We start from the raw sequence: 26,965 nt of genomic DNA, 5'->3' as shown, positions 1-26,965 counted from the left end.
AGATCATTAGTTTTGTGTAGAATCAGTGAATGAAAGGTAAGTAATGTTAACAAGATGTTCTTATTTCTCATAGGATCAGTCAAAGGTTAGGAAAAAGGTCAGCACTTTTGTTCATGTGTATCATGTAAATCATCAACAAAAATAAAAACTACTTTCAAGTGCTTTCAGAAATATATTCTGAAAATAGCAAGGAAGGTGGGGGAAGAAATGCCTTGGATCATCCCAGACATACATAACCTGCTTGGCTTAGTTCTGCATCTGACAGAGCAGTTAGGGTAGATCCTGAAACTGCTCAGGAATGTGAAGTTTCCCAAAACAAACACCCAGGCACAGGGAAGTGAAGTCCAGCTTTTCTTGTGCAGACGGCTTCTGCCTTCTGGGCAGAGCTGCACACTGTGGCACGGCCTTGCCTTTGTGGGCAGGCCGAACGGATGCGCTCGGGCAGTGGTCCCTTCCCGCGGGCCGGAGGGTTTGCTGCCCGTGGGCAGAGCTGATGCTCAGAGTGTCACGGGGCAGCCTGGACTCCCAGGAGCTGTGCTGCTCCTTATACTGAATATATGCTGACTGCCCGTGTCCAGTACATGGGCACATTTAGAGTTGTTCAATGGGGCTGAAAAAGTTGTGGGATTTTTTTTTTTTCTGTAAGCAGGAGCAGCTTTTCTTGGTGTTGCATCTGATCTGCAGACTATTCCTGAGTTTCTCCAGGGGAAAGAGGAGGGGCAGAAATCCAAGAAAACCACATGCAGCAAACTGATGGACTGTTGCAGAAAGCTACAACAGCTGCCAAAGGCTGTTCGCTGGTTGTTGGTTGAACACAGATGGCACAGAAGAAGTTAAAATCTCTCTCCCGTCTGATGATCGAGAGGTCAAGGTCTGGATGTATATACTGAGCGTAACTATCCTGGAGAGCTGTTTGCAATGCACTTTATAGGAGGGCACTGTGCTGTCATTAGTTTGGCTACAAGCAGCTAACCCTTCAGGGGAAGCACATGAACAAGTGTCACCTCTCTGCTTCCTTCCTGCCAGACCTGTTGAGGTTTGGTAGCGTCTCATACCTCCCTTTCCACATAGGACATGTACTACAGCTGAAGCGAACGGAGGTGTTTGCAGAGTTGTGTTCCTGAATTGCTCAGCACCTGGTCATTGTACGCTGGCTTTAACCAGGGGCTATAGTTTGTACTGAAGATGTCTGGCAACCCAGTGAAAAAAAAAAACCAACCCAGCAGTTGGTGTTTGCTCCCTGCTCGTGCAGGGGGCACCTACCCTGAGTTTGTACAGCCCTTCCCAGATAGCAATTGAGGAACTACATCTGTGATTTGAATGTTGCTGTTGAGCATATAATGTAATTCACTCTTACTTTACAATAGAGCTGGAAGGGCCCATGGTATCTTTGTACTGATGTCTTTACTTCACTACCATACCGGCTAGCCATTTGCTGGTGTTTATTTTTGTGTACCCCCCTATTCAGCAGGAAAATGAAAGTGTGAGTATGAGATTAATGCCAAACTGAAGTTCTGGTACCATAGCACTTACTGTCTAATCTGTTCTGTTAAGACATTCACAACTATGCCTACCTGTCTGTCCTTAACTAAATGGCAGAGGCTATGGTGTTGTATTTGCCATGTTTAGTGCATGGGATTTTGTCATTGTTAGTATACAGGAGGCTAGAATCTGTCTGGGATGTGTGAGGTTTATGTGACTTCTTACTTTAGCAGAGCAGTTCTTTGTCTTTTAACTACTGCTTTCTCTTTTACTCTACTACTTACCCTTCTCCCTTTTTTTGGACGCGTGAAAGATTTTTTTCAGATTGCTTCCTTCAGAAGTGCTTTGCCCTTGGTAGAAGTTTGATGAGAATCCTTGGTATTAAAAGACTTGTGTTAGGAAAGGGGAAAGAGGAGTGTTGTAACGTCACCGGTGTAAGATGTCTGTTTCCTCCTAGCCTGCTATAAAGAGATACTTGAATGGGTAAAGCTCTATATGTATGCAGCAACATCCTACCCTTTATTTGAAGGCCTATAGATTTTCCTTATGTTAAGCATTATTATTCAGGACTGCGCAGATACGGGGAAACAGCTATCACATTGCTGGGAAGTTTGTATTCACCGTGGCAACCTTCCTTCAACGTTTGATGGACTGTTTGTGGGGGAGCGTCGTGACCTCCCTGAGAGGTAGCTTGCTGGGAGTGCTGGAAGCACTTCAGAAAATCTGGCCCTCTTCCCTGGCCAGGAAGTTTTCTTCCAACAGAGCAGGATATTGTCCTTAATAAGTCTCTGAGTAAGACCTGACTGGTAGGGAGCTCTTGTATTACTTTGCCATAAATTGGTTCTTTTATATCAAAAGTAGTACACCATCTGCCTGCTATAAATGTTGTGCTCTCATTTCTGCCTGTTCTTGCCCAGATTGAAATGTTTGAGCTGTATATTTACAACTCTGGGATGACTGGGTGTTAGTACCGTGAGGTCACCTGGGCTGTAATTAGCTAACAGCCAGCTGCATTTCCCCTATAGTTATGGGCCAGCAAAAATCCAGGGGAGCCAGGTTTGCCATGAGGGCAGAGTTTAACTCTACATTGCTGAAATTACGTGTATATACTGACACGGGCCTTGCATTTAGCATCATACTAGGTCTCACTCCGTGTCTATCAAAGCGTCAGTAAAGAAGCCCCGTCTGTGAAAAGCTGGAAATGTGGTTCCAACAGGAAAGGGAAAATACCCGAGCAGCTCTCTGCAGTGAGCTGGAACACGGGAAGAAAAAGGGCACTTCTCAGCTCAGGGATTTTGCAATCATGTGGGTGAGAGCAAGCTACTGTCCAAGTCTTCTGAGTCTTAGTTGCTGGTGTTCAGGAGCTGGGTACCACGCTGAAGGAAGCGCTGTGTCTCTTTGAGGAGTGGATCCATGCTGTGCCATTGTGTAGGAAAAGTAAGTATGACAAAAAGTACACGTCAGGCATGGTAGCAGGGCTATGAACTTTCCGACAGAAGGGATCTGTGACGTGTGGGTCACGGCGGTGCTATCTGAACACCATCATCTGAATGCCATCGTCGTGGCCCTCGCAGCCCTGCCCTGCCACGCTTGGCTCTGTGTCTCTTACAGCAACGATGAGGAGGGTTTTGGTGGTCTGTGCTCTACGTGTTCCGTGTAGAGAGATACATACCCTTCCCCACCAGCAAAGCAAGTCTCTATTTTGCATTTGGAACTTTACAAGTGGTTTTATGGTAACAACTAAGAAAAATATTACTTACACCTTATTACTCACGTTTCCTCTTGGGTGTAGCTTGCAGCCTGATACTGCTCTTTACTTTGCTGGCCCACTGTTAATTTGTCCCTTTCCTATGGCGGTTTTGCAGCTTGTATTATTTGCTATTTTGTCTGCATTTTATTTTAATGGGGCAGCCTTTTTTGGTGAAGTCAGTTTGGGACTTTGCTGTAACTTCACTGAGTAATCTTATAAAAAGGAAACTTCTAGTACTCTGTTGCCCTATTTCTATGCTTGACAGCTTTAGATGGAGGAGTAAGCCCTAGTTTCTATTTTACATGTTTACATGTAACAGTTGAGAATCTGTTTTGTTGTATATACTGACTCCATCAGCAGGCTTTTCAGTAAGATCTGCCTTTTGAAGCGTGAGTACGATAAAATTCTTGTGTTAGTTTTAATTCTGTGGTATGTCAGTTTAACTGTTGTAGAAATAAGGATATTTTTATGACAAGGTGCTGTGTGCCGTGAAGAAGCCGTTGAAAATCAGCCGTGCCAATTTAAACATCACAAAAAATATTGTAATACAGCCTGACACTTTGCAGCATGAAAACGACAGACTTCGTAGAGCACCAAGTTCTCCTTGCCAGCTTTTGGGAGCTCAGTTAGACACCATCTTCAGTGTATTTGTATTGAACAAGAAGAGCGGCTATGTCTTCTGTCTTGCCATTTTCAGGTGGTGTGGGCAAAAGAGGAGCTGGTTACTCTGTATCGGTCTGCTCAAGAGCCGTGGCTGGCTTTCCAGAGCCTGGCTCGGCTGGTGCAAGGAAACTTCCATGGGAGATCTCTCTAGCTGACGCACAGCTATTTTGCAGTGGTCGTGGCTGGGATCTGATAGCCTGTCCAGGCCTGGGATGCGAGAAGCTTTAAATAAGGACGTAGGGGAACAGGCCTGAAGGTGCTCTTGCATGGGTCTCAGTCCTGTTGTGGTGCAGGCGCCGTTCGCGGGCTGTGCCACCACTGTAGAAAAGGGACCGTGCTGGTGCCGGCCTGTTTCAAGCCACCTTTCCTGGTTGTGCGTTTCCCAGATGGAAACCTGGACAGCTTAACAAAAGCTCCTCTTGAAGCATGTGTTTGTAATGTGTTGCATTACCGGTTTCTAACTTCCCTTTGTATATAGAGAGAAGTTTTTAGCTGCTGCGCATGAGCGGTCCACGCAAAACGCCTAAGCGAGGTGTGAATTGAGCAGAGATGTTTCTAGCTGGTTTTTTTGCATGCGAGTTGTTGGCTTTGCATGGGAGAGGTTAATGATGTAGTTGGCAGTGGTTCAGATACATTATTTCTAATGTATCTAGGGATACATGTGTTAACAAAACAGTTTTTGTTTTTCAGATTGCCAGAGCTACAAAAATAGAGACTTCCAGCAAAAAGTCTTCAGCTCGTGAAGCGGCAAGGGCAGTGTTGAGAATCCACCCCACCCACCCTCCGTGCTTTCACCCCAGGATGCAGAGGGAAACAGGGCATGCGGAGAGCAAATAAATTACGCAAGGTTTGTTTGTTTTTATTTTGTTGGTTTGTTTATTTCTGAATGTATAAATTGGATTATGAAACAGTTATAGGCCAAGGTCCAGATACAACCAGCTTAAAATTTGCTTTAGTCCCTGGGTCTTAACGTTTCGTATTGGCTGGGTGCCTTTGCGGTTTTAGAGTCAACCAATAGTGAACACCAGCACTGGGGGGAATGTAGGCTATCTGAATTGTTTCTCTCGAGGCGTTCATCCAACTCTTAATGCCTCTGACTTCAAAATAGGTTGTATTTACAAAACTTCAGTCCAGACAAGCATCCAAATCTGTAAATAGCACAGATGCAGTTTTCTATACTTAACTTAAGGAGGGAGAGGGAGGGGTTTAGGCTTTTTCCTGCCCAGCTATTAAGAGTGTTATGATGTGGTAGATGTCTATCAAAGGAGAGGGAATGGATGAGCAGTTTCTGGTGTAGACTGCATCGTTCCAGAATTAGACAGAAAATTACCGGCAAAGAAATGCCCTGCTCCTGATGTCTCACTGTCCCCAAAGGACAGAGCGGCGTTGAAGTTTAGTTCTGGTGTCTTTCTGCTGTAGTCACAAATCTTATGCATGGCATATGAGAGAGACGCACGCTTTGGTTGAGGGTTTGAAAGACCTGGTGCAACTGAGCTTATGGGAGGGCGGGTTTCCTCCACCCCCTTTAGTTTTGTCATGTGAAATAAAGGGGTTGTTTTAGAGATTTTAAAAGACTTAATCATGATGTTTTATAAAAGGGTGATGAGAGAGTGTTTAATCAACTTTTCATTATTATTAATTGCTTCAGCGTTGTTTGCTGTTACTAATTGAAGAAACCCCACGTTGTTGTCAATACCGTGCTATCTACTACACCATGCATGCTACTAGTTAACACAAAATCCAGACGTGTTTGGGCTTTGTAGCAGGAATCCACTGCACAACCCTGACAAAGCCACCTTTTGGGAAGTTCAGGCCTATGGGCAGTTCTGCACATCACAAAATCCTAGGGAGCAGGGTTGGACCTGAACGCATCCAGTTCATCCTCATTCCCCGGGAGTTTCTGACGTGAACTTAAACACATCACTGGCAAGGGCTGCAGTTTCAGAGGGTTTCAGTGTCATCCCGTGCTAGGACAGGATTGCTTTTCTTGCCTGACAAAATACTTTGGGGCAAAATTGTGCTGAATAAACAAGGGAACTCTCCAAGTTGCAGGTTTTTCTCTGACTGACACACACCAGGCAGGTGACTCTTAGAGTTGATTGTTATATGATATTCAAACAGTTAAAAAATTTAAAAATATGTATATTCGGTTTATTTTGTAACCTACTCATCTCTCAAAGTCAGCATATAATGGAGCATTGCTACACTTTGTAATGACTTTAGAGTTCTGATACTTGAAGGGAACTTGGGGCACCAGTGCCACAGAAGTAAATATGCATGAGCTCTGCATTTGCTGTTCTTTGGTTAATAGAGTATTTGACCCATTCTTTTCTAAAACAGACAGGTTATTTTTAATACTAGCTTATACATTCAGGATATATTATAAAATGAAAATGGATTTGCAGGAATGATCAGTGTTATGTTGAACATGATTACAACAGTCTAGAAGCTCTTCTGAATTTTGGAGTTTTCCCTCCTCAAAAAGGTAAAGTAATACAAACAAACAACTCCAAAATAGTCAACTTCTAACTAATTTTGATAAAAGGACAGCTGTGATGCTGTGCCATTGTAATTGATACAATTAGGCTTACTGTGCCGGTGTGTTGTGCCATGCTCTTTTGCCTCAGGTTAAAAGTGTGACTGAGACTTTTATACACTGCAGCACTCATAAAAAGTCTTAATTTGTCATGTTAGTCAACCTGTTGGGGGCTCGGTTTTTTTGTTTGTTTGTTTGTTTTTGTTTGACCTGTATTGATAAGAGGAAGTATTGGACCGGATTCTAAAATATAATGAAACTAATGTCTGTTGGGGGATTGGCTCCCACAACCGCCAGAGCCTGCTGGTTGTTTTTGCCATGTTTCGGTGCTGTGGGGTAGATGCACTATTTATTGCCTTGCAAGTTCTTCAGCTTTTTAACAGTCAGTATGTTTTGTTTCTTTTTGATTGTGATCACCTGCAGCTTTCAAAAAAGCAGTGAAAACCCAGAGCAAGTTTGTCAGTGGCAGAAGATGAATTTGAGAATCATGTGAAGACATGGAAGAGAAAATTACGGCAGGCAGATTCCTAATGATAAACATACCAAGAGCATCCTAAAATTATAAAGCAGTGTGGTGCATTAAAGCATTAATTTGCATTTTCGCTAAGGCGTAGCTGCATTTTTGGACTATCCCTGTAATTCTGCTCTGTTTATTACCTGCTGACCGGTTCCTGGGGTGGAAGCGGCAGGAGCTGTGCCTGCAGCAGTTCCCTGACGTAGTGGTTTCTATCAGACAGAGCAATGGGACTCCTAAGGTTACTTTGAAACCTGGGGTCTCCCACTGTAGACCAGCAGACTGAGTTGAACAGGAATCTAATTAAAAAGTCCAAGATATTGAATAAAGCTCACAAGTGCCATCTGTTCAGTTTTACAGCCTGAAATTACTTGGTGAATCGCAGTAACAGGTTTGATTGTTCCTGCATTTGTGTTGCAGCTGAATTTTGCTACAGCAGCTGGCCTGTACAAGCAGAGCTGTGCAGACTCTGTTAGTGTTAATAACAGTTTGGGCTTCACTAAGTATTCCAGCAAAGTATGTTCTGGAGACAGACGTGGTTTAAAACTTAATCTCATGAGGAAGGCATTGATACCCTGCAGGCCCTGTGCTGATTTACCAGCTTAGAGCGTGCTTGGAAGGGGCAGCACGTGCTGGACACTGAGAAGGTACCTGGCAAGGCGTGCTTCCTCGGGCTCTGCAGGACCAAGCCCTTCCTGGCTGGCTGGAGTTCCCGCTGGAAGGAGGCAGGTGGATCGTTTCCTTTGCAGGGCGGTGGGCTCTGCTTCCCTGGATCCGAGGGCTCTTGGTTCATGCAGCTGAAGAACCCCCTTGCTGTGCATTGCACATAGGCTGCAAAGAGTTGCTCTGCCTTTGGGCACCGCTCAGAAAACACAAGCACGCACGCCCGTACTACACACAGACTCTCAAGTTGCTCTGGAGAGTGATTTCTTGCCCATGCGTGAGGTGTCGAAAACCTGAGTTAGGAAGAGAGCTGGTTAGCGTGAGGTCTAGAGCAGAAGTCTGATGAGGAGCGGCTGAGGGAACTGGGGTTGTTTAGCCTGGAGAAGCGGAGGCTGAGGGGAGACCTTATCGCTCTCTACAACTACCTGAAAGGAGGTTGTAGAGAGGCGGGTGTCCGTCTCTTCTCCCAGGTAACAAGTGATAGGACGAGAGGAAATGGCCTCAAGTTGCGCCAGGGGAGGTTTAGACTGGATATTAGGAAATTGTACTTCACTGAAAGGGTTATCAAGCATTGGAACAGGCTGCCCAGTGAAGTGGTTGAGTCTCCATCCCTGGAGGTATTTAAAAGATGTTTGGATGAGGTGCTTACGGACATGGTGTAGTGGTGGTCTTGGTAGTGTTAGGTTTACAGTTGGACTCAATGATCTTAAACGTCTTTTCCAACCTATACAATTCTGTGATTCTGTATGGATGTACTGAAGGTGGTAAGAGTGAAGTACCTCTTGGTATGTGTTCACGCTGGATCCTCAATGGTGGTGTAGCCTGGGGAAGACGGACACTTGATTTTTCAGAAGAGCCTCTTTTGAAGGAAAGCTGATGTATAATTGAGATAAGTAGGTCACTATGTGCTTACTTTAATAGCTGTTTAATTATGACCCAGAATTACTTGCATATGCAGTAAGACTGTGGACTCAGATGTTTGATTAAGATACGATCATAACTCCATTTGTAGACTCTTGAAACAAATTGTTCCTAGGTTAAAGTAATTAAAAACAAGGCTTGGTTCTTTATCTCCTTTCCAAGTGAAAGTCTTACTAATGTGATTGATTGGATGAGAAAATGCCAATCAGAAGTCTGTAGACCCAGGGGAAAAAAAAGCCCCAAATTTGTGATAGAATGACCGGGAAACTAATCAAATGTGGGGAGAAGGACATGCACCAGTGCCTTCACATAAACCGTGGAACAGAGCAATCTTAAAAACACTTTCAATAACATATAATGTCAGTGTACACAACAGTGTACATTCAAACTTCATGCGAAACAAGGTAGGGACATGGCAGAAAGAGCTTTGTGGTTGTTTGGGCAAGCCCCTGTGACTGATATTCAAGTGTAGTCTAGAGGAGGAAAGGTTCAAAACGGGCTGAGGAAGTGGAAGAAAACTGAGGGAAGCCTTGTGGGCTGCTGGTTAAGCTCCCTATTCAGGAAACAATTTCTTATTGACAGGCAACAGCGCATAAACTCAGTAAACTCAGTTACTGATTTCCTAAATAATCGATCTGGTGTATGCATTTTTTTGCAGTGTAACCCTAGAAGGAATATATAAGGCCATAAAGACTTCAAGTTGAGATAATGTTTGTATCTCCAAAGTTGGCTAGCTGTAGTTACTGCCTATCCTTATTTTCTAGCCGTACATCAATTTCCCCATTGCTTCGGTGTTGTCTGTCACAGCCTTGTCCTCCACTGCCTGACGGCTTGACTGCACTGTTGGCAGGGATTATCAGCCTTACTAAAGATGACACTGAGAAGTTAGGCATGCCTGACAAAGCTTCATGATGCCACCCTCCAGCCACAGGGCAGCTCTCCCTGTTACGTATATCCAGTTTGACTCTTCTATAAGCTGGCACTGCTGGCAAGGTACTGAGATGAAGGAGCAAAGTGGCACCTTTCCCCCGTGGAGCTGTTGGGGTGTGCCGTGGGAAGGGGAACGCAACTTCCCAGGGTGCCGACTGGCAGCCCCGCCGGGATAACTGCCTGTGTGCCTGCTCTTGCTCTGTGGCCAGCGAGATGTAGCTCGTCCTTCGTGCCGGAGAGCTCGTCCTTCGTGCCGGAGAGCTCATCCTCCTTTGCTGTAACGTGAGGTGGCAGGGGGTTGGTGTGTGTAAGTAGCGTGGGAGATACCTGGTAGGCATCACACCGTGTTTTCCCTGGTCTGTATGCCAATTCTTGAGCACAAATGGTGGTGCTCTGTGCGTGAGCATGGGAGCAGGAGGAGTATTTGTGTTTATGTTTCTCTAGGAAGCATTTTAACTGAGCTCACTGTCAGTCAGGGTAGATCATTGTTCTCCCACCTGAGCCGTACCACTGCAATCGACAGGTTACCGACATCCCTGCTCGAGGTTCTGACGGCTGCTGCTTTTTGTCTGCTCAGAGATGTACTCTCCTGCTGAGGATGAGCTCTCATTTCTGCTCCCTCTTTCCAATGTCCTGTGAAACCTTACAGCATAATCTGCCTTCCTTACTGAAATATTGTCTTTTATCCTGATATGTCAGAGGTCTTTTTTTTTTTCTTCTTAAAATTATGTACATCAAATGTTCCCTACAGTCTTCAGCTGAATTTGCATATGGAGCTAATCTCTTAAAAACCATGTCCCACTTTCATATTGGAGAATGACATATTTCAACATCATTGACTGTGTAATACAGGATAATGTTAAATAGGTTAGCAAAATGATCTTGGAAATAGAAGATCCAGAAAAGAAAATGATGGATAGTGGATATTGAGTATCCTCACTTCACAACAAAATCAGTGTTTCTTGTTCACATGCTCGTGCCTTGCACAACCTTTGATGCCTTATAAAAGCGTTGTGGACAATATTAAAAAGAAATTTGTGGGTTTTTTTTTTCTTCTGTCTAAAAGACAACATTTAAGAAAATGTTGCCTCTCCATATTTGTTGTTACAAGCAAACTTAGTGCTTAGTCCAGTCCTAATGTTGCATACATTTGCATAACTTGAATTTTTTCTTACTTTTTTGTCTGGCCTGTTGTTGGCATTTAAAAAATAATTACCGATGGATCTGAACAAAACAGGTGTGCTAAAGTAAGGATTTTTATAAACCTAATTAAAAATACTTTTTGTTTTAAAAGAAAACATAATCATTCAATAGTCTGGAGTTTGGTGCACTTCCTGTAGCAACACTAATCTGGTAGAAGTTTCTACAGTGCTGCAGAATTTAGTTTTCAGGTGGCTGCGCCAGTAAATGTAGCCTCAGCTCATTCGTTAAGGTCTTGTGTGAAAGTTCTGCTTTTCGTACACTGGTACAGTTACTGTTTAGGTTGCTCGTGAGCGGGTAGTTTGTATGTGAGTAACAGCAGTTGTTAGAGTCCAGTATCTTATGAAAAACATTTGGTCTTTAGGTATATTTCTCCCTTTGGACCTACCAAGCCATTTGATTTCCAGAAATGTTCTTCCTTTGAAGTCTCCGCAGTATATCTGAGGAGGTGACAATATAATTGCAAAACTCTTTCATTTGGGACCAGAGCGGAATTTGAATGGAAACCAAATGGTGCCACCCACTTCCCTGCATTGCTGATAAGGGACCTTGCACACTGATCACTGAGAAACTTCCCTCTAACTTTAAAAAACACAAAACCAAAACCCCTCCAGTTTTAGGAAGTGCAGTGCTCTGGATTGAGTCACTGCAAAACTGAGTTTTAATGTTGCGGATCCTTTCCCGCACTATTAAAATGCGACTGGTGTAAGAGCTGCTGTGTTGTGTTTTGCTGGGCATGAAACAGTGGAAAGGGCAGGGCATGGTCCAAATCTGTATCGCAGGGACCGATAAATCAACTACCTAAGCATTGAACCTTCAGCTTGTTGGCATATCAGAGGGAAATTGCATGGAAGATCGAAGGCATCAGAAGTGGTGATTAAAGCAATCTTATTTATTGTTTTAGTTTTATATTTCAAAGCTTTTTATTTACCCTTTTCTGCTTTGTGAGTTGGCACAATGGATGAAATTCTGTCGCTATTGAAGTTAGCGGGAATTTTGCCATCAGCTGTAATGGGACCAAGATTTCACCCACGGTGTTTTAAGATGGTTTGAGTGTGTGTACAGCATGTGTGTATTTTACAGTTCCTTGGTTTGTAGGTAATAGTGAGTGTGTTAGGTATCTTTTTCAGTTACCTGAAGAAAATTATACTTATTTTTACAGTGGGAAGTTTCACCTAGTTACAGCAAATTTTGTACTGATTTTCTCAAAACTTCATTTTTTTTGTCTCCAGGAAAGGGCGTGTTTACTGGCAGACTAACTTTCACTTAAGACAAAAATTGACAATATCTTTTGACTTTTAAGTTATACAGTAGTAAAACTAGTCTTATATTTCTTTGCTGCTCAGCTGGCATTGCTTTAGGTATTTCACCAGCTATGTGACCTCAATGTACTTAATGGTAAAATTGCACATGGAATGACATGGATGTCCTCCTGATTGCTGTCTTGAAACAGCCCTGCTAATTCCTCTAGTGGGTAAGGAAAAAAATTGCAAGAAATAATTACATTTAAAGTGTGTGTCAGTGTAATCTGCTTGTGTAGATGTCTGTATACCCAGAATCTCAATCTGTGTATTCAAATTCATACAGAATACTTCTGCTCTTTTTTCCTAGAAAATAATAGTATAAAGATGTCTCATATTGATTCTTAGCCTAGGTAGGACACTGATGTCAGATGCATATTTTTTTTTTTAATATATTGTATACATATCTGCATATGTGGCTTTCATATATTTTAATTTCCATTAAAAGGCTGTATGAAGGGTGAGTGGGAATAGTAGAATATTGAGCAATAATGAGATAGTAGGCTGAGATATTTCTTCATTTTCTGCCTATTTTTAACTGGTAAAATTTACTTAGATGAACAGCAGTTCTCTATACCGTGCATTCAGTTAAACCCTCATGAGCTATGTCCTAGCATTCCTTAATAAAATCCATGTTAAAAAGTTATTGAGTTCATCTGGCTTCCAGGACGTGGTCTTCTGTTGCACGTTGGCAAACCTGACTGAAACATGATTATTTCTTTGCATCTGTTGATATCTTGCTGTAACCTGAATTAAGTGCTCTTGAGGGCAGGGACTGAATTTTTACTTCGTCTGCTACCTGATGCAGTAGGAGCTTGTGGGAAGGGAATGGGTGCTTTTGAGGGTTCGAATAACATGAGCTAATGGGATGGCATCTGAATGGAACTGGGGATAGTTCACAGAATCATAGAATGGTTTGGGTTGTAAAGGACCTTTAAAGGTCATCTAGTCCAACCCCCCTGCCGTGAGCAGGGACATCTTCAACTAGATCAGGTTGCTCAAAGCCTCGTCCAACCTGACCTTGAATGTTTTCAGGGATGGGGCAACTCTCTGGGCAACCTGTTCTGGTATTTCACCACTCTCATTGTAACAAATTTCTTCCCTACATCTAGTCTGAATCTACCATACTTTAGTTTCAAACCATTAGCCCTTGTCCTATCGCTACAGGCCCTACTAACAAGTCTATTCCCATCTTTCTTATAAGTCCCCTTCCATGAGGGAGACAGACAAGGAGAAGAGGAGAAAGCTCTGGCATGAGGCTTACTGTGCCTTTTTTTTCCATGTGGCCACTTTTCCCCCAGCCATTACTTGAGCGCTCACCACACATTAATCTTCAGCTTTCTTGTTTTCACAGCCGCTGCAGGTCCCCCCCATCTGTCCATAGCCACCGTAGATGAACCATGACAGTACTGAACAGTTAATACCCAATAAAGCATATTTCCAGGTGGCAAATAACTAACTATTCCATAGTTTCTTGCCTTGTTCATCCTTTTTTCCTCTCAGGACCCAGAAGCCATGCTGGGAGAGGGAAGCCTTTGGTGCTTGTTCATTCCTTGTGTCAGCAGCATCTGGGTTGTTTCAGGAGCTCAGCAGATTGCTGCGCTAGAGCTTAGGAAATGATTGTAAGATGTCTGTGTTGGTTTATTTCCTGTGTGTCATTTCCTGTGATATTTCTACAGAATAGCCCTTTCTGTTACATAGACATAAATCACCTGCGCTATAATGCTGCCATAGAAAATGGAGCACTACGTTACGCATGCAATGAGACTCTAGTGCTGTCTACTAATGCTATTAAATATACTTAATATAGTGGTAGATTTCTGGAAAATCAAGAGTGAATTCCTGTGGGAGTAGCAAAATAACAAATTTATGGATATTTGTGTCTCATTTTGTGATAAGTCTAAATGTATTTCTGTCTTCTGAAATGCTTTTGGAACAAGTTGCGTTTTTAGCTAATGTACATATCCTCTAGCTTTTACAGGCTGTAATTTCTTTACTGTTGGCTTTGTTCTTCCCAGAATATTTTTCATTTCTTCTTAAAATAATGTGCATTTAGATCAAAGTATTAGCAAATAGCACAGGATTGGCTGTATACCCAGAATCTCAAAATCAGTATTTATCCAGACTATATATAACCGATTGATTAAAGTGGTTTCAGGTTTTGTGCAAGTTAAGAAGCTATTTATGTATGTTGGAATAAAAGCCATAGTGTTGAACAAAGTTTTGATTATTCACAGAAGTTGGAAATGAAAAGATATTTGATTTCCAAAGCTTTTGTAGAATCAGTAAAGGGAGATTTATAGTAAAATCCAGGAGATGAGGGGTGGGTTTCCTAAGTTCTTTGGACTTCATGGGGAAAAACACAGAGAATGAAGCTGACATTTGACAGTTTTTTAAAATTAATGTCTTGCAAGGCCAGAAGCGATCACTGTGATCATCTAGTTTGATTACCTGAACAACACAGATTGCGTAACTGAAGTTTTTTTCTTTCTAAAGAAACATTCATCCACATATTTTTGTTTTAAAAAAAGAAAATAGGCTGCAGTCCTTGATAGACTGCTTCATGATTACTGTGTTTCTGTAAATCCCCCCAAACCTTGCTTTGCCTCTGCTGCTGCTGGTCACTGCTGGAGACTAGTTGTCCTAAGTCCTAAGGACCTGTGAGCCTGACCCACCATGTCCCCTTCCAGGTTCTTGCAGAATGTGATGAAATAAGCAATATACGTTGCTTTACCAGCTGCTGCTTTTCTGCATGTGTTTTGACAGACAACGTACAACATGAAATCCTTTCCCGCTGAATTAAGTGTGCAGCCTGTAGGAAAAGATGCAGCGATAGAGCTTGGGGCAGCTGAGCCCCATCCATCCCTTGGCCACCATTCTGCCTGGAGAAGCCCTCTTGTCCGTGTGCCCATCTCTCTTCTCCCTGTCGTTCCCCCTCTTCCTCCCGCCCTCCACTGGGGATAACGATACCACTTCAGCACAGCACTTCTGTATTTGTAAATAAAAAGCCCTATTCGTTAGGGTAATATTCCCTGTGTAATTGTTTGAACATGCTTTGCCAGGCAGTAGCAGGTGGCATTCAGCAGTAAACAGCCTGACTTTTGAACTATTTACGTTAGCAGAAAATTGTAATAATTTCCTTAGACAAAGTGTTGGCATCACTGAACACTGTGGGGTTTTTACCATCAATGAGATCTGGGTCAGCATTCATCCACTGCTGGTTTTTTCTTTCTCCCCCTGCCCTTGGCAACTTTGAGGAAGATTTGCCCTCCTGGCACAGAGATGGCAACCTGATTGTAGTGCTGAGCGTTGCCTCCTGCAACAAACAGTTATGGTTATTGACAGTCCTGGTCAGAACCATGTCATTAGTTAAAATGTGAAATTTTAAAACCGAGTTTTTATAACTGAAAGGGTTTGGAAACCGTAGTTAGAGTCACTGCTTCTGTCTAGACTGTGGAAAGAAAAGAGCAAGTGTTACACTGCAAAGTGGTAGATTAGTTTTTGGCTAAAAAGTAACAAAATATTCGGTATGTCATGCAGAAAACTGACTTTGTCATGAAGATCAGCTTTCATTACAAAAAAAAAAAGTGCAGAACTGTACTGTCAGCTAGTGAATGTTTTTTTCCAAACACTTCTGCAAGGAGTGGATGGAAAATTTGTACTACGATTTTTCCCAAAATGTAGTCTAAATCTGAAAGGGCTGTTTTCAAGCAAATACAGTATTAAAAAGTTTCAAAGCCATTAGTTGTAAGCTGTGCGTTATTTATTTGGAAATAATTGCTTTTGCCTATTTCCTGTAAAAATGGATCTAACCTGCTGACACTTACAACAACCATTTTTTGTTTCATTTTGGCACAGTCAGTTACTGGAGGCTTTTAGCACCATTGTAAGGGATAATACGTCATTTCCCTCCCACGTTGCCTTTTTTTTGCTAATTCGTCTGTATATGTAATCTTCCTGAAGTAGCTTGGTCTTAGATGTCCTTACACTTAGAAAGCTTTCCCTGACATCTATACAAAGATTTCCTCACTGAAAATCAAGCTGATTTATTTCTCATCTATTCTTGATGAGGCTGGCCAACAGCTGATCCCAAATCTCTTTATAATGGCCTTTTATATACTGAAAGAATATTCTGCTTTCCATTTTTTGTTCTCTTTAGAAAAGAGGGTTGTCCTTCCTTTTTCGTTTCTTCAAATTGCCTATGTCTGTCTTTTAAGTAATTGAACACAGTAGTTCTCTAAATGTTCCAACAATATTGATGAAAGATAGAATTATCTTTGATCATTTAATAGATCAAAGAATATTTTGGTTTTGTTTAAAAAATTTGACTCGTTTTGTGCTTATATCTTTTTAGTCGTGGTGTCATTCCTACTTCCTTCATGCACACCTGAAAAAAAAAAAGATGTACTAAAAGAAAAAAATAAAACCAACAACACAAAAATGATGATTTGCATGAGAAGAAATGTAAATTAATTTCCATTTATTTAAGGAACTTGTTTGAGCTACTCTCAAAGCTCATCACTTTTTTTCCCTACCTGTTGGCACTGTGATATTTTATTCTGTGACTTAATTGTAGGGTGGGCTTTTCAGACAAATGGGAAAATACGGACTTCACTTTGGTTCTCAGTTGTACCAGTGTGAAAGATACAGGTTGGAGTTGTTGTTTTGCTGGTAAAGATCAAGAATGTGTCACACATTCAGAGGAGTTTATCGCCTAAATTCAGCAATGTAATGTGCAAATACACAGTTGGGATATTGCTAGCTAAAGAAAGGAAGATGGTAGATGGATATAATTGCAGAATGTTATGATGCGTTTATCTGTTTAATTGGATGATGGGGCTTGTGTTTCTGTACCCGAGTTCTACAAATCAAATCTCCCTCCTTGCACCTTTAAGAAGCAGAGCTGGGCTCTCGGACCTTGTGCTGCTGTGGAGTTCCTATGTGAAAACGCATTCAGATGTTTCTGGTGAGATAATGGAGCATTTGGAGATGGGCTGTGCAGTATTGGGCGCGTCAGGGAGCAGCAGTGGTCTGGGGTGGGGTTCCTGTTGGCAGCCGCAGCCGGTGCCAGGATCTGCCTGGGTCACCAGATAGCGTCCAGGAGCCGTTAGAGCAGCTGCAGGAAAGGGGGTCCCTCCCGGGGTCCCCCCCCGGGACCTCCCTCGTGACGCTGGCACCAGCTGGCGAGCCCGTTGGAGGGGCTGTGCTGGTGGGAAGATAACCCTCCCTGGAAGGTGGGGTGCTAAAATACATGTAGAGTTGTCTTTCAGGTGAGCCATTCTTAATGCCCTTAGAAAAGGGCCTGACGGTGGCCTTCTCCCAGGTTCAAGTCTTTGCAGCCATCGGTGCGAGGGGCACAGGCAGAGCTGGGCAGGCAGCACCTCGCTCCGCTCGCCGATATGCCGCCGTTGCATGACGGTTTGCATCACCTCTGGAGTCCCTCTGCTTCTCTCAGCTGGTGGTTAGGACGTGTTTGCGCCTGTCCTCTCTATTTTCAGAGCAACAAAAAACCGGCAACTCGGATGTCACGGTACATTTAGGCTGGGAGGCTTTCCGGAGGGAGGGAGGCAGCTAGCTACAAATAACTTTATGTTGCAGGGGAAACTGATCTTGATTTATGGTCTGATTTCAGAGCATCAGTGCTCTCTCTGCGTAATATATAGTTCATATTCACTGCTTCCTTTTGTTTTCTTTAATAAGCTGTTATAGTGGAAGAAAAGATAGCTGTTCAAAGATTATTCAAAGCTAGTTTTGACGCCACGGCACAGACGGAATAAAGAAATATAACAGAAGTCGATGGTCCTGCTAGTCGGGGTGGGCAGAGGAACTTGAAGTCCAAGGATGTGAGTGGGAGAAGCCCACATAAACCCTCAGGATGACAGCACGGCCATCTGGCTGTCTCGCAGGCATTGGCTCAGACGTCCTCATTTCTCCTCGTACAAGAGATTTGTAGCACGCAGCTGTAGCAGAAAGTGTTACCCGTATCCTAAAGGCCAGGTTGCAAAAGCCAAGTGATGCAGCGAGGTAAGCGTGTGAGGGGAACCAGGCAGGCGCGATGGACAGGGCCATGCAGCAGAGGAGCTTCCCTCCTCCAGGAGCTCGGCCCCCCTTGCTGCCCGCATTCCTGGGCAGCTGGCTTCAAACCAGCGCCCGCAGCAGAAAGCTACTCGAGGTGAACCAAGCGGGCACGACCCGACCTGCTGCGTCTCCTCGCGTGGGTAACTGGTTGGGTTTTGGAGACTTGTTCTCAGGCTGCGGTCGGAGCAGGAAGCAGGGAGAGGAGGAGCGGGTGGGGTGGCTGGCAGGGGCCGGAGGGAGCAGCCGTGTGTCGAAGAAGGGGGACTTCTGCAGGAGGTGGAGTGGGGATGGAGAACAGTTGTTCAGCGGATGAAATTTGCGGCGCTGATGTGAGAGTAAGGGAAGATGGGAAGAGGAGGTGATGGAGAACAGCTAGAAAAAGAATCTGGGAAGCACAGGAAAGAAAAGCAATACACGGTGTAGTTTGTGTTTTATAATTACTTGGTGAGCAAAAAGGCAACTATGAGCTTAGTCTCTGGATGAGAGACAAAGCTTGCACGTAGTTTGGACAGCTCGACGGCACCCCCTTGTTGCTCAGGTTGTAACATACCTGAATTGCTACACCAGGCCACGTCCATGAGTATTCTTCTAGTTGTAGAAATTATTTGAATTTTCAGTTAGGCTTTTCCTTGAAGAGAGGTAGCTTTCATGTAGTAATGCCCGTTATGTGCAGATGTTTCTTATCTTCTTGGAAAAGGAAGTAGGAGAGTTATTTCAAGGCAGACAGGATACCCTTATCTGGTGCTCTCCTTTTTTCAATTACTGCAAGATGTGCAACTTGTCACAGAAGAGGAAAGGCTTATTTCCAGGAAAAGTAGCAGTTGAAAGTGTTGATGAGTATGTTATTGGGGGGAAAAAAAACCTGAAGCAACCTCACAGAGTAGCTTGTATCTTTTATTTTCATAGCAAGAGAGGAGGCATGCATATGTTCTGTCTGCAAGATTACTCAGAAGAGAACAGCTAGTACGAGCACCCAGCTATCTCTGGCACTTATTTAAAAGCAGATGAATTAGACTCTGAAATGCCTGGGTCATTCCACTAACTGTAGCAGGAACTTGGATTACTGGTTAATTTACCAAGTTAGCTAAGATCAGAGGGGATGAATCCTGCCCCCCTCTTCCCTCGCTGCTGGAGATGCCCGGAGCAGAAGAGCCGTTCAGCGCGTGGCCGGGCAGCGCTTTGGCAAGGTTTGGGCTGTGTGGCAGGGCCGCGTGCTGTCTCTGGGTAGAAGCAAGTACCGGCTCTCGTGCACCGTTCGGTTGCTGCACAGATGGAGTCAAAATGGCATTTCAGGCTGACTTCTCCATGGTTGTTTATGGCTTGTAGCGGTTTCAGGAAACACTGCAGTATTAATGTTGCTGGGATTCTTGGATGGTGCCATTTCCGTCACTTTGGGAGCCATTGTTCTGGTGTGTGAAGGGCTGCAGAGCACTTGTCTGACACGGGGACAGCACACAAATGTTTGTGCTAAGACATACTGCTTTTTAAAAAAAAAAAAGTCTTTCATTTTCTTATGACATTTTTGCTTTGTGATCTATCACTCTGTACTTCTTACAGGGCTTAACCAGTAGAGTTTAATCAAAAACTTTGGTTAACACAGATATATACTTTTTTTTTTTAATATAAGGAAAGTTTGAAAATTTCCAAGGTGTTGTTTTCCAATGAGTTTTTTTTTTTTACAGACCACAGCAACTTCTTGACATGTTAGCAGCATACGTGATTAGAAACTGATCCAGGAGGTTTATACATTTGCAGTGAATTCAGAAGAGGAAATCTTTCCCTTTTGCAGATGCAGAAAACTCATCTAGTATTACTGCGCACTGCCTTCCTGCAAGTTATTATCAGTAGTAATACAATTATCAGCATTCACAGTGATAGCAAAAACTTTCCACCAGCATTCCTGTGAAGTTGTGAGTCACACTTCTGTTGAGATGCCTCTTGATAGACTGCATGAACAATGGTAGTTAGAGATAATTTATGATGAATTATAATATGAATGTGAACACAGTGTGAATTATAAGATGAATTATATTTGATTTGCAGAATATGTTACGTCTATTGAGCTAATGCTGCTCATAGAGATGGGGTTACCTGCTGTATTTACAATTAAATGGTCTTGTCCGGTTATGTGGCTGGCCTTGTTAGACCTGTTAATCAAACAGTCTTAACAACCTCTCCCAGATAGGTTAAGTCATACTCTTTTCAATTTGCCATCGGAGAAGCTAAATGTAATCAAAGGTGCAAACCAGTGGTATTGAATGTGGTATTTGAAGCCGGGAGCTGCTTCCTGCATAGGCAGTCTTTCAAACAAATCATTATTGTTTTGTGTGTGTTTTCCAGTTTTGTAACTGTGGTTTCTCAAATCATGGTTCATTAAAGTGAAATTAATCTAAAACCAGAATTTAGGTAGTTGTTGTAGGACACTGTGAGGCCTGATATTTTCTCATTTGCTTGTGCAGAAGTGGTTGTGTTGGAAGGCAGTCTCCGCTGCCCGTTGCAGCTGTGTACCTGAGCGGGTGTGCAGGAACTGGATGTTTCTTCTGAATTATTTTGAAACTTTGACATCATGAGTCTGAATAGATGCTGTTGCTTTATAGTTTTCTTCTGTGAAATGCTGATCAAAGCAATAGCTTTAACTGTTGTAGGATGTACCTGCCTCTCCCTCCTTACCTCATAAGATCCTAGAGAAGGATTAAACGATGTGGTTATGGTGCTCAGAGGCACAATATTTGTCTGGTATGGGCAGTGAGTCTCCAGCTCTTGTTTTTCATGGACTAGCTTGTTTCCAGGGCAGCTCCCAGGGCATTTTTGTGCAGCTTGGAAGGAGGCCGGGGTGGGCCGCTGGGTCACCCCCGGGTGCAGAAGTGCTGGGGGGGTAGCGGGGTGCAGAGGAGCAGTCCTGGCCACAGAGCCATCTTTCAGACTTCTCCCTTGCGTTTTGCCGCAGTCAGGAATGGTACGTCTGCTACTGTGGCCGCTTTTAGGCCCAGCCTGGGGAGGCCTGCACCGCAGCGACAGCTTCTGCTTTCCTTTCCAAAAGCCGGCTCTTGGGTTCGGGTGTTCGTATGAAGGCGGACGGGGCCGTACCTTGTGTTCAGCTGGTGCCCGGCCTTGGCTCTGAGGTTGCTGTAGTTGCCTGTGCCCGGGATCGGCCTGGGCTGGCTCCTGTACATGGGGAACCACGCTCCTCCTGCTGTGAGGCTGCTCAGAGTTAAACCGCGGAGGAACAGAGAGGAGGAGGGATGGGGAACGACATGAAACATATTTGGTTTAGAGACATCTAAGTTTTGATGAAAACTGGCATTGAACACTTGTATGCACTTAATTAAGGGGGGGGCGGAAGTACAGTTTTATTCTTACTGACGTAGCTTGTGGTGATGCCGTCACGGACTCACACGTCGCCAGAAGCGAACACGTAACAGGAGGAGAGCGACCGTGTGGTGGCTGCGGGTGCGGGCAGCAGGCGAGCGCTTTGCCAGTTGCAGGGCTCTGTGCTGCCAAGGTCTCAAGGTGCGGCCGACCGTCTGCTTCGGCCATTCCCTGCTGCGTCCCTGGGTCAGGCCGTCATGTTCTTCTCTCTTCTCCTGCTCCGTCTCCTCTGTCTGCTGCTCGGTCCTTCCTCTCTTCCGCAGGTATTTTGGCACAGGTTTTTGTTTCAGTGAGTGCTTTTGTCTGCAGGCACAGAGCGAGGTACTGTTGCCCTGTCTGCATACCCACCCAAAAGGCAGCTCCACGCAGCTTCTACCCCCACTTATGGGGCAAAACTCTGAGTCATGTTGAACTATCTGTTCTTAATACCCTTTGATTAGAAAATGGCAACACCTTCACTGCTCAACACAAGGCTAGATGGGCGGGCTGCGTCCCACACTGGCTGGGGAAAACTGCAATTCCCCCCCGCCCCATTCAGCACAGAATATGTGTGTGTGTGTGTGTATTTCTTGCATGTATTATTTGCACTTCACAAATATGTCTCCTGCTTGACACCATGCAAAACAATGCTGTTTTGTTTTCATGCTTTCTTTTCTCTTGGTCAAATGTTTGTGTTTAAGACTTGATTAGCTAAAGCACTTGGGAAAAGTAACTCAAGGAGAGCCTGCCTTTTTTGATGGCAGAACAAAACATGAGGTGGTTTGAGTAGAACCAGTGTTTGTCTTTGCTCACAAATGAAGGCTCAGATAATGAAGGCACATTGTTATTGTTTTCTTTCCTTTTAGTGCTTTTTTGGGTGCATCAAATGCCTTAATATGCAGCAGGCACGACCAAAAGCTAGCCTGACAAGCAGCCTGAAATGCTGCTTTCAGCAACGTTTTCTTGTTCTTAATGACTTTTTAGTAGATCAGTTGAGTAATTTCAGCAGCAAGTTTCCAGCAGATTGCAGATCACCCGTTGTATGTATTTAAGAACCATCTTTCCTCTGCTTCTCGCCTGGTGGCTGGAAACGTGTTTTGCCTCTGGTTAACTCTGCAATCTGGCTTTTTAAAAGAGGACATCTGACACTGGTAACGTTACCTCTGTTATCATTGCTATTCATTAACTTTCAGTAGCCCTAGTTGTTCTCTTATAGCATTTTTGTGATGGGTAACATTATCTGTCAGCCCAAACTGCCTTAGAGCAGAGTGCCCCGGTTGCTTCCCTCCCGAGGGCATCGGCAGGAGGGGAACCAGAGGTAGAGGTCCCTGCAGGGTAGGCACGAGGGGTTTTTGTCCTTGCAAAGACTGTGACAGGGCTTCAAAGCGAAGGCCTTGTAGCCATGTGCCTGCGTGCTCCCCTTCAGTCTTCCTGGGCTTTCCTCAGCCCACCAGGACAGCCCCCAGGCTCCTGGGTGATCAGAGGACAACGTGTTACCTCTGGTAGGAAAATGGTAGAATGTATAGTTTAAAATAACAAAACGAGGACTGCAGTGGGGCAAATCAGTCTGGAAACTCTCCTGGCTCTAAACGTGGTCCTAGGTCTCTGTCGCCTGCAAAATATATGTTGTCCTTTTCCCTCTCTTTTTTTTCTTGTCAAGTTCACAGACTGCATTTTTGTCCTACCAATTTATTTGAGTCTGTGGAAAAATTGAGATCTCTAGCTTTTTTTGTCCACTTAAAGAATTTAGCAGAACAGGGATTTTGGTGACACCGGTCATGAAAATACTGAACCAAGCTGTGCGTTTACCTGACAAACATCTGCGGAGGTTTCTGGGCTCGGTCCCTGTTGCAGGCTAGGTAGCTGTGTCATCATGAATGACATATAAATATCCCCAGGATGGAGGTTTGATTAGGGGGCCTGCCAAGACCTGCTGCCTCAGGCCGCTGCCAGCTGCCGGGGAGTGGTCGGCAGCGCTGGCGGGTCCCTGGGTGAAGCAGCCATACCCATGCCCTCCGCCACTGCGGTCGTGGGGCTTCGCTCCCGGGATGAACCCTGAGAAAGGGCAAACCACCCGGGGCTGGTCAGGTCAGACCCTTAAAAACTCAGGGGGCAGGCTGGGCTGTAAAATCTAGTTAATAAACACTCTGTTTTACTGGCAGAACAATACGGAAGACCTTTAAAAATCTTCTTTATTTGCCATCCCTATTGTAGTACGAGTCAGGGTCACCTTTTTGGTTTTTATTTTCTCCTCTTTCATCCTCAGATTATTCCTGCAAATGAAGAGGAAATAATTCTGACAATCATTTATCGAAGGTAGCTAATAAAACAATGGAAGGATGTAGGCTGAGGCATAAATGGGATATTGTGACAGATGTAGATGATTATTAACCAGCTGATGTTTCCGCAAAGGCTTCTAATCATAAACACAGTGTGGAGTGAATCTGGGTGTATTAATAGCAAAGGTTTTATGGAAAATCTGAGTGTGGGCTTTTTCTTTAACATCTCATTTCCTGCTTTAATTGATAGAGTGTGAAGCTTTCATACAAATAATTTGGAAAAGATTATTTTGCATCTCTGACATTAAGTACATGGTACAGGCCAGGAACAACATGTTGCGGAAGGATTTCTTGAAAAGGACTCCTACAGTGATGCTTTTTTAGAGATGTGACTAGTGACAAATGCTAAACTCAGTGATATAATAAAGCCAAGTGGCTGTGGTAGAGGAGTATCTATTTGCGTCTATGCAACCTATGTTTTAATGTGACTTTGCAAGAAAGAGGAAGATATTATCAGAGAGAGATCGTTATGCTGCAAAACTTGTGGGCTACACTTCCAATTTTTCCCTGACTTTCTATCAGATGTCCTCTTATTTAGTTTTAGTCACATATTGTCCTGCGTTATGTTTTGGGAAATATAATGCTAGGTTTGTACTGTAATCACTGGGTTCAACTTGAAATACTTCAAATGTGCACCTTTCTTTCTGAGGCTCTGCTACAGCTTTGGCCTATCACTCTCCTTTTCTGAATTTCTGAGGGGGGAATAAAAAGGTTAAACAGAAATTACCCAAATAGAGCGATGAAAGCTCTATGTAACATCTTATACCACAGCTCTGCAAATATTGAGTCCTGATACCATTTGCAAGCATAAACAGTTTGTTTGCCTTATAGCAGCTGGTATTTTTGATGTGTAGAGTGGTTGCTTGCAGTGGGGATAAAATGGGGTAGAAAATGTTGAGGAAGGGCAATACCATTATACTGCTGTAATACATTAAAAAGAAAATATGAGTGCCAATGCATGTGTTGTTTTAATAATAATAATTTGTATTCTGCCAGTATCAGCCAATATATTTCAGACATTTTGTGACAGGAAGGGCCCCATCTTAAAATTTCAAAATAAGGGAAAATAGCATAAGTTTAATCAAAAGATATGGACAGGAACCAGTTTCTCCACCGGTCACCCCCAGCACTCTAGAAATGTGATATAAAGTGTAAAGCCGAAGGGGACCAGCAGTATCGAACTCGCGGCGGTTCCTCTTGCTACAGCGTGTGCTTTCTGCAGGAACGCCGACGGGTCCGCAGCAAAACACGGCACTTACTGCGCGTGGTCTCTCCTAGCTTTGGAGCCTGTTTCTGGTGGCTAATTAAAAAACCCTTTATTATTCTTGATCTTAATTGTTCTCTCTTTATTCCCCCTCCCGCTGTTGCTCTGCTAAAGAAATCTGCTTAAATTAAGCAGTCTGTGCCAAGTGAAATCATTCAATTATTGGTGCTTTTTGGTCTTTCCTCTGAGTAAACAGAGCCTTACTGACGGCAGGGCAGTTCCTCAGGAATTCCTTTATGGTGAATTAGGCAGGGCAGTGATGAATAACTGGGGGCAAAGGACACCCTGCGCAGCGACCGAAATTGATTACCTAAGTCCTCGGCTAACTTCTTGAGGGCAATTTTGGATGGGCCCGGTATCCTCTAAGGCATAGGTGGAGCCTGATCCCACCCCAGGGGCCTGCTCTTGTTAATGTTTTCTGCCATGTTATCTGCTGTGCCTGCGCGCAGCTTCAGAGGGCTAAAACTGTAATGAATTAAGGGTTTGTAAGAAAGACCGGGAGCTGGAGTCTTTGCGCAGTCATTCTCACGGAGCCCTGCTGCGTGTGGGGTGGTGACAGGACGTTACTGTGGTGCCGTCTGCTTCGTCACCCTCTGCTCCCCGGCGAGCGTGCCCCTGCCAGGCAGCCAACCTCGCTGCTGGTTCGCCGTGGTGGCCTTCCCTCTCGGCACATCTGAGGCAGCTCCCGCAGGCGTGGGCTTTGCCACGTGGCTGTTACCCGTCCGGATGCTTGAGGGGTCCAGGAGCTGCAGGGGTCCAGCCTGCCCGTGCCCCTGCTTGCTCCTGTGCTCCAGCGCAGAGCATGCACCTACCAGGGGAACGCAGCAACACGACTTCACCATCCTGCTGTGATTTGGGGAGAGGTTAAGGCATCTGACAAGAAGCCTAGAAAGACCCTTTACCAATACTTTCTGTCTACAGCTAAACTGTGACCTGCCGTATCTTGTTACAAGAGAGAACAAAGCATCATGGCATGGACTGTTTTTAAATGCACTTGATGTGGTAGCAGCCTAATGTGCTCCCTGCCGTCTTGTGAGACTTGTCATTCCAAGCAATCCTTTCTTTTATTTTTTTCTTTAACTAATTCTGGCTACTGAGGCTATCACCATAACAGCAGAGCATCAAGCCAGTCTGTAGGAGTGTGGAGCATGATCCCCCCCATTGTAATCTGTACAAAACTAACATGCTGTCTGATCACTGTCTTGAAAGGCTAAGGTGAATCAGAAGTTGTTTATTCACATATTTTTTTTTTTTTCTTCCACTGTCCTTTCATCTCCTTTGAATGGTCCTCTCAAGATTCATTTAAAATATGACCCATTGTTACCCATCTGGTTAGGTTTGAAGAGGCCCCTGATTTAATATTGAGTGCTGCTCCCTGGTGAACATGTTGGGGACGTGACTGAAGATAGACTGAGGAAATGGGATGTGGGACTCAGGATGAGAGCAGAAGGGAGTGATGACTTCAGCCGTTCGTGTTTGCACTGCCAGCTTGCTGTGCTGATAAGAAACTACTTCAGCACCGTCTGGTACTTTCAGAGTTAATTTGATGATGAAATATGCTGCTTCTCATGGAAACTATGCAGGCTTACTGTGAAATAAGCTTTGAAATGGATTTAGGAGCATCCCCGCTGTCGCCTTCCAAAGAGCATGGACTTGGATGGGGAAGTCTTGGTTCCTGTGCTACTACAGCAGAGCAGCTCTGGACGTGGCAGCGGTCAGGCTGGGGAGGTTTCCAGGCAGTGCTGTCGCAGCCCGTAGGCACTTGTTCCTCACCTTTTCTCTGAAAGAAGAAAATTCAAAGGGTGCCAAGCTTTGAGGGTAACTTGAGCTCACAGGCTTTAATCAAATCTGCACCTCAGGTGCCTATATAGCACAGAAATTCAGTGCCTGCTGGGGAATAATTTTTATCTTTGATTTTTTTTTTTAAATTTTTGTTTTTAATTTTAAATGGAGTGTTCCAGGGGGAGATAGGAGGA

At 44.1% G+C, this 26,965-nt stretch overlaps 2 protein-coding genes across 4 annotated transcripts in view; both read left to right on the top strand.

The window, feature by feature from the left end:
- Positions 1-7,033, top strand: part of SCAF8 (SR-related CTD associated factor 8) — a 171,644-nt gene extending 164,611 nt beyond the window's left edge. Inside the window, exons 21-22 of one of the 2 annotated variants that reach the window (XR_012041526.1) lie at positions 4,586-4,742; positions 6,855-7,033. The gene's annotated coding sequence lies outside the window, so the exon portion shown is untranslated. Of the gene's footprint in view, positions 1-4,585; positions 4,747-6,854 lie in introns of those variants that run through there. The other variant, XM_072856062.1, reaches the window with a different exon arrangement.
- Positions 4,604-26,965, top strand: part of TIAM2 (TIAM Rac1 associated GEF 2) — a 143,138-nt gene continuing 120,776 nt past the window's right edge. For both annotated transcript variants that reach the window (XM_072856060.1, XM_072856059.1), the window contains exon 1: positions 4,604-4,742. The gene's annotated coding sequence lies outside the window, so the exon portion shown is untranslated. The remainder of the gene's footprint in view (positions 4,743-26,965) is intronic.

The sequence above is a fragment of the Ciconia boyciana genome, chromosome 3 (genome assembly GCF_034638445.1).
Source record: "Ciconia boyciana chromosome 3, ASM3463844v1, whole genome shotgun sequence".
NCBI classification, from domain to species: Eukaryota; Metazoa; Chordata; class Aves; order Ciconiiformes; family Ciconiidae; genus Ciconia; species Ciconia boyciana.
The sequence above is the reverse complement of the archived record's forward strand: the minus strand, read 5'-3'. Positions and strand labels throughout refer to the sequence as shown.